A 9,549-nucleotide genomic window follows, 5' to 3' on the forward strand; every position below is an offset into this window, starting at 1 on the left:
TGTGCACACACACAACGATAACATTTAAAAAACAAACACATACACAGAAAAATCCTCTCTGAGCTAAATCAAAAGATATTAACTGCTGACCAAATGTGCTGTCTGTCTCAGAGGAAGTTAGTGACGCTACATTGCTATTTGTGTCTCAGGCAGCCTGGGGCACAGCTGACTGCCCCGGGGTCTTTCACTTCCGTATTCATGCCCCACATGCCGGGGTAGAAGCAGGATACACTGGCATGGGAACCACTTGAAAGTGAGCACGGCTGAGCACGCCATTAGTCCTAGCACTCGGGAGGCAGCGGCAGGTAGGTTCTCTGTGAGTTCTCGAGGCTAGCCTGGTCTACACAGTGAATTCCCAAAGAACCAGGGCTATGCAGAGAGAGCTTGTCGCAACAACAGAGAACCTCTTGGAGACAACAGCAGTGGGTTCCCATAGTTCATTTTCACAGCTATGGCGTGCTTATTTTATCAATGGCAATCGTCAACCTGATTCACTGAGGATGTTCTGCACACCTTGCTTCGTCGTCCCCAGACCGGAGTAGAGGCCTCGTTAGCCTGGCCTTGGCCTCATCCCAGCGCTGGAGCACAATGCAGCCTCAGAGCACAGACCCTGCAGGTGCTTGTCTTCATTTTGCTCACTGCTGGGTCCTCCGCAGCTAGCAGAGTCAAAACCATGAGCAAGTCTTCTGAAAGCCGTGCGGACGGAAGCGTGAAGGCTAATCACAGTACGGTTTTATTAGTTTGTTGTTCATTTTGGTTTTAGGATTTGGTTGGAAGTTTTTGTTTGTTTGTTTGGTTTTGGGTTTTTTTGGTTTGTCTTTTGTTTCCTGTGACACAGGGTTTCTCTGTGTAGCCCTGGCTGTCCTGGAACTCGCTCTGTAGACCGTACTGGCCTTTGCTCTCAAGTGCTGGTATTAAAGGTGTGTGCCACCACTGCCCGGGTGGGTGCTTGTTTTTGAGACAGCATCTCACTTTATAGCCCACGCTGGCCTTGAACTTTCAGTGCTCTTGTTTTCTTTTTTAGGAGGTGTTTGGTTTTTCACTGTTTCTCTGCCCGAGTCAGGGTCTCTCTATGGAACCCCGGATGCCCTGGAACCTCTCCATGTATATCAGGCTGGCCTGATATTCAGAAAGACGCCTCTGCCTCCGCAAGAGCCACCACATCCAGCTCCCTGTGGTCTTCTTAACCTCAGCCTTCCGTGTGCTGACTAAGGATCCAGATGGCAGTCACCTCACCGCACTGTTGTATTCTTAAGACTGCTGTCCTGTCCACATTACTGTTTGTCTTGGGGCTACTATTGCTATGAAGACCACTGTGGGAAGGAAAGGGTTTATTTAGCTAACACTTCTACCTCATAGTATATCACTGAGGGAAGTCGGGACAGGAAGTCAAACAGGGCAGGAGCCTGGAGGCAGGAGCTGATGTGAAGGCCATTAGCTCCTCATGACTTGCTCAGCCTACTTTCTGACAGAATCCAGGACCACCATCCCAAGGGGTAGCCCCACTCACAAGGGGCTGGGCTCTCCCTCCTCAATCACTAATTGAGAAAATGTCCTACAGCCGGATCTTATTGAGATATTTTCTCAGCTGAGGCTCCCTCTTCTCCAGTGACTCCAGTTTGTGTTGAGTTGACATAAAACCAGCCAGCAAACTGTTCATGATCTGTCTTCCCCTAAGGTTTGTAGGAAGCCAATGATTATGTTTTACTCCTGAGATAAACTCAATGCGAAGGACGGTGCACAGTATCAGCGGTGTTTTTAACGGATGTTCGAAAGGTTAGTTCCTCTGTCCAGCTACATTACCCTTTCTGTTACACCTATATCCCAGTGTTCTGGGTTGATCTCAGGGTAGTAATACTCGACACCAACCCTGCTACTGAAGTGAGTGAATGCTCTGCCTGGGTTTCCAGCGTTAAACATTCACCTGTGCCTGGTGCTCAGAACAGCCATAGTGACGTGAGTTCTAAGACGCCTGCGATTTGTCTCAGGGTGCCTGGAAAGCAGCCGGCTGCCCATAGGAGGCGGCCCTAGAGCTGGTGTCCACAGTGTTCCCTGTCTCAGGTCACTTCACTGAAGTGCAGTTCTTGGCAAAGCAGAAAACAATGCCCTGCCCGGGAAAGTCTAGAGCATCAATACATCTGTCTCTGTTTCACAGCTGTTCCCTGAGCTAGCCCTTGCTGTTCCTGTCACTCAGAGTGATTCACCTGCCTCAGCCTACTGAGCACTGGGTTTACAGGTGTGCACCACTATACTTGGCTAATTAATTAATTCAAATTTTTTATATAATCTTAATTCCATTTTATGTGTGTGCCTGTTTTGCCAGTGGTGTGTGTGTGTGTCTATGCACACATACATGCCTGGTACCCGAGGAAGCCAGAAAAAAGGCAAGGCGTATCTGCTAGAACTGGGGTTATAATTGGTTGTGAGCCAACATATTGGGTCCTGAACCTGGGACTTCTAGAAAATGTCTTTTTTTTTTCTGTCCCAAAACTTGCTATTTAGAGCAGGTTAACTTTGAATTCACAAAGATCGCCGGCCTCCCCAGTGCTAGGATCAAAGGCACGTGCTGCCACTTCTAGCTTAGAAGATGGTTTTACCACTGTGACAACTCTCTAGCTGGGGCTCACCACTTGTGTGTGTGTGTGTGTGTGTGTGTGTGTGTTTATGAGACAGGATCTCATTGTGTAGCTCTGGGTGGCCCAGAACTTGCTATGTAGTGAAATCCTGGAAGCCTCAAACTCATAGAGACCACTTGCCTCTGCTTCTCCAGTGTTGGGATTAAACACATGAGCCATTATTACATTGTTGACTTAAAGACTGAGCTGTTACTATACAGATGTCAATGAGCAGCCTCTGTGGAGGCTCGAAGCGGAACTCCAGTCTACAGCAAGGGTGGCAGGTGATCTAAACTACAGAGCCACCATCCCCTCCAGCCCTGGAATTCCATGTCTTTTTTTTGTTGTTGTTGTTGTTGTTGTTGGTTTTTTTTTCCAGACAGGGTTTCTCTGTGTAGCCCTGGCTGTCCTGGAACTCACTCTGTAGACCAGGATGGCCTCGAACTCAGAAATCCGCCTGCTTCTGCCTCCCAGAGTGCTGGGATTACAGGCATGTGCCACCACTGCCCGGCAGAAACCCTGTTTCGAAAAACCAAAAAAGCAAAACAAAGCAAAACAAAACAAAAAGATTATTCCAACCCGTACCTCTACATATCTCGGCTAAGGCAAACACTAGTACAATACACATGGTAATGGGTATACACATGCCTTTAATGCCTGCAAAGGGGAACTTCATCTGTGAGTTTGAGGCCAGCCTGATTGAGTTCCAGGACAAAAAGGACTACATAGAGAGATCCTGTTTTAAAATTAATAATAATAATACATGGAAATATACAGTAGAAGATATTTGCTCACTCTAAAACTTTAGACCTACATCTTTTGTGTTTGTGCCTACAACATATCCCAAATTAATTTTTGCACAATATGCTATGAAACTAGGCTTGGAAGTTTCTAGTAATTTTTTTCTCTCATCTACTGAAGTCTAGCAATCTCAGCACTGTTGTCACTCCCCACCCCCTACTCCCCTATCCCCCTCCACACCCCAGTAATTCTTGGTCAGGGGCCCTAAGGTGGCACTGGTTAAGCGGTCTCTGCAGGGGTTAGCGTCGTGGCACCTGGTTGCTCCCGCCGCGAGGGGGCACTGCGAGTCCAGACGCCGAGGAACTGCGCCCGCACAGAAAGAACCCGGTGTGCGTCGCCTGCTGTGAGCCCTGGAGCCTGGGCTTTAGCCTGCACCCTCTATCCGCCTCGTGGCGAGAGGACAGAACGATCGGCCCTTCTGCCCCAGAGAGAGGCAGAAGGGAGGAATCCTTGGGAATGAATGTCCAACCCCACACGCTAGGGGTAAGGCTAGAAGGACACCACATTCTCCGCAGAACTCGTCCTGGGACAGGTGTCCTCAGGTCAGCAATCCGACCCCTCCGTCTTCTGGGTGCAAAGAACGCCCCTCTTCCCCACTCCCTGGACCTCAACCCGAGACTTGCTCATCTGCATAAATTAAACATCCATTCATTGCAATTCCACAAACTCCTCTTCCCCCCACCCCCGTTATTTATTCTCATCTTCTAAAAAACTAATCTTTACAATTGCAAACTTTTTTTGATTGTCTAGAGGATCTTTCTGGAAAGATCATTAGTATGCATACATCAGCAGTTCACTCTTTACAATGTCAATAACTAAAACACAGCTTTCATTGTCACACAGAGAAATTGCAACAAATGTTTTATTGTCAATTTTTTTAAAATTTCATTTATATGAGTGCACTGTAGCTGTCTTCAGACACACCAGAAGAGGGGATCGGATCCCTTAACAGATGGTTGTGAGCCACCATGTGGTTGCTGGGAACTGAACTCAGGACCTCTGGAAGAGCAGCTAGTGCTCTTAACCACTGAGCCATCTTTCTAGCCCCACAAAGAACACTTTTCCATGTTGTATAGAGAATGAACCAGTTATTAGTAAGGAAGCTGGGTTAAAATTAGTTTCTACTTAAACTGAAGACAGAGATAAACTACATAAACCTCTATTGTTTGAGTCTATGTGTATCACAGAGCCGCTTTCTGTTCCTGGTATAGCCTGAGGTCACACTCTATTTGTGGGTCCACTGACTTAGGGTTATGTATATTTTTTTTAAAAATATGGAACACTTCACAAATGTTCGTGTCATTCTTGTGCAGGCGTCATGCTAATCTTCTCTGTATTGTTCTCATTTCGGTATATGTGGTGCCAGAGAGATTTAAAATTAGAAGATAACCAGCCAGTGTCAGCAGGCAGATGGAATGTTGCTCCAATCACCAATCCTCAGGCAAATGTAAATCAAAGCTGATTCACACCCACTAGAGTAGCTGTTAATGGGCCGGGATGTGTGTGTGTGTGTGTGTGTGTGTGTGTGGTGTGCTTGGCAATGGTAGAGAGCACTCCAGGCTCTGGGTCTAAAAAACAAACAAAACCAAAACCAACATAATAGTGTTGACTGTGGAGAAAGCAGCACTCTTGCGCACTGCCGGAGGGAAGTAAAGAGACACAGCTATTGTGCAGTTTTACAGAGATTCTTGGAAGGAACAGAAAACAGATTACTATGTTATCCAGATGTGACACTTCCGCATATACAAAAGTGGAAGTAAGGTTAAAACAAAAAAAATTCTGGTTTTTCTAGACATGACTTCACTGTGTAGCCCTGGCGACACTCTGTAGGCCAGACTGGCCCTGAACTCACAGAAATCCACCTGTCTCTGTCTCTCTGTGCTGGAATTAAACCTGGCTAAATCTTTATTTTTAAGATTTATTTAATTAAATTCTATGTATATGTGTCTGCCTGCATGCAGTTCCCTGGAACTGGAATTGCAGAGGGCTGTGGGTGTTTGTTTGTTTGTTTGTTTGTTTCACGTGCTTTGGTGTTTTACCTACATGTATGTCTGTGTGAGGGTATCGAAGCCTCTGAAGCTGGAGTTACAAACAGGTGTGAGCTGCCATGTAGGTGCTGGGAATTGAACCCGGATCCTCAAGAAGAACAGCCAGTGCTCTTAACCGCTGAGCTATCTCTCCACCCTATGGGTGTTTTTTAACTGTTAAGTCATCTCTTTAGCCCATCAAACAAATCTTGTTCATTTGTTTAAATCAGGATCTTTCCCTGTATCCCTGGCTAACCTGGAACTCTCTATGTAAACCAGGCTGGTCTTGAACTCACAGAGTTCTGCCTGCCTCTGCCTCCCTAGTGCTTAGATTAAAGGTGTGGGCCATCTTTGTGGGTGGGTGTACATGTGCCCAGCTTCGTCCCTGTCTGCCATTAAAGGCAGCAGGCCTGGACTTCCAGCTCTGCTAAGACATGAAAAGGTAGCCCAACCTTCCTTTGCCAAATGGAAGGATGGGACTCACCCTCCCTGGGCACGGTGGACTCACGTCCCCTCCCCAGATATTCCCACCTGAGAAAGCTGGACTTCCATTCACTGAACCAGGAAAGAACAGAGTGCCCTCTCCTCCTTGCCAGTGACAGGTGTTATGGGCACGAGCAGAAAGCTAGAGCTTCCCAGTAGTGGCAAGGGCATATAAGGAGCACATGATGAAACCCTGAATCCTTTCTGCCCACTGTGAGTGCCAGCAGAGACTGGCTAGGGAAGCTGGCCTCCTTGGACAATACCAAGTCTCTCTCTCCCTTCCCCCACCATGACAGTGCCGCAGGAGGCTTGCTGCAGCAGGAGAGTTAAAGAACCAAAAGCCCGTGTTTCCATCAAAACCACTTACACAGTTGTTGAGCAACAACTGACGTTTATAAAGCTGGCCCAGTTTCCCCATATTTTAAAGAAATTGGGAAACAGAAATTGGTTAAGGCAAATGAACTCCCCTGCATTTGGGCTTAACGGAATGAGAGGGACTCCTGGTTTCACTTTGCCCGTCTCAGTTTGACTGTGTGGATCAACCAGAACTTTGAAATCTCTTCCAGGAAAGAAAGCTCCACCTTCTGAGTCAGGGCGTGGTGACTTTTTCCTCTTCCTGGTTGAGACTCCTCGGGAAATTTTTTTCTTTAGGCACCAGCGCTCTAGGGCCTCTATTTCAATAATACCGATGGCAAAGCAGGCCTAACTCAAGGAAAAGCCAAGGTTTTTTGCTTCAGTGGGACTCTTCTGTACAGTCCAGAGAATGACCTACACGATTTATAGTTTTACTTTTGCATGAGTAAGTTTGTTAAGTATATAGCAATCCAAAGAGAAAGAATAAATAGTAAGTGATAGGTGATAGACAGACGAACAGATGGACAGACAGACTAGCACCACTGACCACCTAGGTGCTCACGATATTCTGCAGGAACCAGTTGGGGAAGGTGAGACAATCAGCCGGGTTCCCTGTAGTACTCTCTCTATGTGCCTGAGCTGAGCTTCCGGCCTCTCTCTCCCACACTGGGCAATTTTACAACACCAATGAAGAATAGTGACCTTGGGCTCTGGAGAGATGGCTCAGCAGGTAAGAGCACTCAATGGCTGTTCTTCCAAAGGTCCTGAGTTCAATTCCCAGAAACCGCATGGTGGCTCACAGACATCTGTAATGTGATCTGTCGCCCTCTTCTGGCATGGAGGTGTACATGCAGATAGAGCACTCATAAATAAAATAAATAAATCTTTAAAAGAGTGACCTCTGGGGGTGGGGGTGGGAGTGGGGGTGGGGGGGGGTAGGGGGGGGAAGAGTGGCCTCTGTTAGCCCTGCTGGTTAAGACAAACCTACTTGGGTCTGAAATGGGGTGTAAGGCAACCCCCATTTCCAGAGCCTGAACTCAAATAACATAAGCAGTTTATTAGTTTAATGTATGTGGGCACAGGATTTAAACTCAAAGCATCCCAGGGTGAGGTTAAACACGTGTATAACCTTGTTTAATAAACTTTAGACAGTCCACCTAGGGTAAACTTTAAACATTTTTAATCACTTGTACATCTAGAAAAAGCTCAATGTAAATCAGAAAAGATTGAGACAAGATAGACAAGAAAGGGAGGGCAGGAAGGAGGCCCTGACCTAGGATCCAGCTTCCTGTTATCTTGGAGTCAAAAATTTCAACACAGCTGATAAAATTGAAATTGCCTCCAGAGACAGTGCTCCCTAAAGTCCTTGTGAACAAGGATGTTAGGACCAACAATCTAAGCCCATGTGGTCACAGTGTTTGCAGTTGTGACTTTAGCAGAGTCCAAGTCCTCTTTCATCCCTAAAACCTAAATAATGTACCTCATAAAGCCACTGTTACCTCATTCGCTGAAGGGACTTCCTTAGAGAAAGTCAACTGACTCATAAGTTTTTACCTTACTTTGAAATGCTACCTCAACTTTAAGCTTTGGTTAATCTTTAAATGTTACAAATTACATCCCCTGAACAATGTGCCTTAGAGAGCCGTGGGAGGATACTGTTACCAGGGTTTCTAGAGCACCAGCCTATGCTCCCTGGTGTAACCCACCCTCAATACCCCAATTAGAAGAGAAGCAGGGAGGAGGTTTATCCACTGTGGTCATATGGGAAAGAGGAATAAACAGAGGGGATCCAGTAACCCCAAAGTCCGTCTGCAGAGTGCTGGCGTGAGGTTTAGTTTTAACCGGGGGCAAGAGCTGTGCAGAGCTAAGCAGTTTGGACCAGGGGTGCTCTTGCTGTGCAGAACAAAGCAGTTGTGGACAAGATCTGTTTCCCCATTACAGGTGGTTGTGAGCCACTATGTGGTTACTGGGAATTGAACTCAGGACCTCTGGAAGAGCAGTCACTGCGCTTAACCACTGAGCCATCTCTCCCATCCATTACTTGGTTATTTCTTCTCTTTCTTTCTTTTTCTTTCTTTCTTTCTTTCTTTCTTTCTTTCTTTCTTTCTTTCTTTCTTTCTTTTATTTTATTTTATTTTATTTTTTCCTTCTTTTTTGGTGTTTCGAGACAGGGTTTATCTGTGTAGCCCTGGCTGTCCTGGAACTCACTCTGTAAACCAGTCTGGCTTCGAACTCAGAAATCTGCCTGCCTCTGCCTCCCAAGTGCTGGGATTAAAGGTGTGCACCACCACCCAGTGGTTACTCGGTTTCTTAAAGCTATAGGTTTATGTCTGTTGCCACCACTGTTTCTTTAGGTCTTTTCCAGCTGTGCTTTCTTCTCTTATCCATTCAGAAGTCTGTTTCTCTTGGTCTTTCTTCGGTCACTCTTTAGGGCTGTTAAGTCCATCCACAGAGGAGTGTGTGTGTGTGTGTGTGTGTGTGTTTGAATGGATGTTTATGATCTAAATAATCTCCATCTGGCTCTTTGTTTTAACTGTGTTCATGGTTATGTCTCATTGTTTAAAAAGTGCTTAATGAAAGAATCCAGTCTGATGGAGTCATAGAATGGTCATGTTCACATAAGCTGCAGCAGCGCAAATTAATTCCAAAAAGGACTGAAAATTAGTTTCACCAAAAACTTGTTTAAAATAACATAGACTCTGTATAATGTTATTCTCTGAATAACATTTTTGGGGGAGGGAAGGTGTTAAAACAGGGTCTCAGTAGCCCATGTCGGCCTTGACTAAGGTCCCCCTGTCTCATTCCCTAGTGTTAGTAGATCACCACTCCCAGCTCCTGGGAATAGATTTTTGGCAATTTCCTAAAACATTAATGCAGCAACCAATTACTGAAAGATCGAGTTTGGGCTGGTGTTTGTACGGTAGCCTCACAGACAGGTTAGTTGAGTGGAGTCTGAGGAGCTAGGCCTTGGGTCCCTCCAGTAGTTCTAAATTTCCTGTATGGAACCCTTTCTGCTCAGAATACCCAGAGTTCCCTGGGGTGGTTTAAGCTCCTCCTCCGAGCCCTGCTTGCTGAATGGTCTGACAAGGGTAAGGGACTCAAGGGGATGGAACAGCATTCCATCAAGACCTGGAGAGCTGCTCGGGCCAGCGAGTTTCTCTCAGGTCACAGCGAATCCCTTCTAGCACAGCTAAGCTGCTTGCGTCTTTTGTCCCCATTGCTGGAGCCCTTTGCATTGAGTTCCAAGCCAAACAGCGACAGTGCAGTCT

General features: G+C 46.3%; 1 long non-coding RNA gene and 1 pseudogene across 2 annotated transcripts; one reads left to right on the forward strand and one right to left on the reverse strand.

Annotated features, from left to right (window-relative positions):
* Window positions 1-206: 206 nt before the first annotated feature.
* Window positions 207-1,746, forward strand: LOC127682865 (uncharacterized). Of its 2 annotated transcripts, XR_007977440.1 has the most exons (3): window positions 207-725; window positions 854-920; window positions 1,025-1,746. It is a non-coding gene; the product is annotated as an uncharacterized LOC127682865 (long non-coding RNA). The 2 variants fall into 2 exon arrangements; XR_007977439.1 differs by lacking the exon at window positions 854-920.
* Window positions 1,747-4,684: 2,938 nt separating this feature from the next.
* LOC127683828 (uncharacterized) lies at window positions 4,685-4,782 on the reverse strand (annotated as a pseudogene).
* Window positions 4,783-9,549: the final 4,767 nt, after the last annotated feature.

This window comes from Apodemus sylvaticus, chromosome 4 (genome assembly GCF_947179515.1).
Source record: "Apodemus sylvaticus chromosome 4, mApoSyl1.1, whole genome shotgun sequence".
Taxonomy (NCBI): Eukaryota; Metazoa; Chordata; class Mammalia; order Rodentia; family Muridae; genus Apodemus; species Apodemus sylvaticus.